Genomic DNA, 2,010 nt, shown 5'->3' with positions numbered 1-2,010 from the left:
TCTCATTTTTTGAAGCAACAATTAAAAATCTCAAGATATACTTTCTTGGTTTTTGGTCAGCAATATGGTTTGTTTTTGTGTAATTTTTTAATTGATGAATAACAATTATATATATTAATGGGGCACATAGTGATGTTTTGATACACATAATGTATAATGATCAGATCAGAGTAATTAGTTTATCCATCATCTCAAACATTTATCAATTCTTTGTGTTGAGAATGTTCAATATCCTCCCTCTAGCTATTTGAAACTATATGTTATTGTTAACTATAGTCATCCTACAGTGGTATAGGACACTAGAATTTATTCCTCCTATCTAGCTGTAATTTTGTAGTCTTTAATCTCTCCCTATCCCTCCCTTCCCCCTACCCATCCCAGCCTCTAGTATCCTCTGTTCTACTTTTTACTCCTATGAGATCAACTTTTTTTAGCTTCCACGTATGAGTGAGAACATATGGTGTTTAACTCTCTGTGCCTGGCTTATTTCACTTAACATAATATCCTCCAGTTCCATCCATATTGCCAGGAATAACAGCATTTCATTCTTTTTTTATGGCTGAATAATATTCCATTGCATACATACCAATTTTCTTTATCCATTCACCTGTTGTAGAACACCCAGGTTGATTCCATACCAAGATACACTTTTATAGCCACCTAACCTCCAAAAAAATCTGACCAGCCCAGTGTTAGTGGATGTGGAATGGGGGGCGGGGTGTGAATTGGATTGACTACTTTCAACAACAATTTAGCATCAAAATGAACATTGAAGATGTATATACACTATGATCGTGCAGTTCTATTAGTAGGCATATAATCTAGAGAAATTTTGGCACATTTGCACTGTAAAACGTACCAGAAATTTGTCATAGGAAAAAAGTGAAAACAACCACTGTCCATCAACAATAGAAATTCATGCATAAGATAGGACCTATTCATGGCTGGGTGTGGTGGCTCATGCCTGTAATCCCAGCAATTTGGGAGGCCAAGGCGGTTAGGTCACCCGAAGTCAGGAGTTTAAGACCAGCCTGGCCAACATGACAAAACTCCATCTCTACTAAAAATACAAAAATTAGCCGGGCATGGTGGTTGGCGTCTGTAATCTCAGCTACTAGAGGGGTGCTGCGACAGGAGAATTGCTCGAACCCGGGAGTCAGAGGTGGAAATGAGCCAAGATCGTGTCACTGCACTACAGCCTGGGCAACAGTGCAAGACTCAGTCTCAAAACAAAAGCGTATTCATACAATGGAAACTAACAAGTGGCAAAAATTAATGAACTACAGGTCTCTGTATCAACATGAATGTGGCTGTAAAACACAAGGTTGAATAAAACAAGCAAGTCATAGAGAAATGTACACTTATTATTTCATTTGTATAAAATTTTAAAATAGGTAAAACTAAACAGTTATAACGTTTAAAAATGTATTCACAGGTAAACTATTTCAAATAAAACAAGGAATAATTGACACAAAATTTAAGAAAGTGTCTACCTCTTATGGAGAGAAAAGGGATAGAATTAGAAGAAGCACACAGGAGCCATCTCAGATCATGCTATTCCATGCATGATCATTGGCCTACCAGTATCTGTGTCACCTAGTAGCCTGTTAGAAATACAGAATCTCCTAGGGTTTGTATGGTTTTAGGTCTAACATTTAAGTCTTTAATCCATCTTGAATTAATTTTTGTATAAGGCGTAAAGAAGGGATCCAATTTCAGCTTTCTACTTATGGCTAGCCAGTTTTCCCAGCACCATTTATTAAACAGGGAATCCTTTCCCCATTTCTTGTTTCTGTCAAGTTGGTCAAAGATCAGATGGTTACAGATGTGTGGTATTATTTCTGAGGGCTCTATTCTGTTCCATTGGTCTATATCTCTGTTTTGGTACCAGTACCATGCTGTTTTGGTTACTGTACCTTGTAGTATAGTTTGAAGTCAGGTAGCGCGATGCCTCCAGCTTTGTTCTTTTGGCTTAGGATTGTCTTGGCAATGCAGGGTCTGTTTTTGTTC

The sequence above is a fragment of the Colobus angolensis genome, unplaced genomic scaffold (genome assembly GCF_000951035.1).
Source record: "Colobus angolensis palliatus isolate OR3802 unplaced genomic scaffold, Cang.pa_1.0 Scaffold61, whole genome shotgun sequence".
NCBI classification, from domain to species: domain Eukaryota; kingdom Metazoa; phylum Chordata; class Mammalia; order Primates; family Cercopithecidae; genus Colobus; species Colobus angolensis.
The sequence above is the reverse complement of the archived record's forward strand: the minus strand, read 5'-3'. Positions refer to the sequence as shown.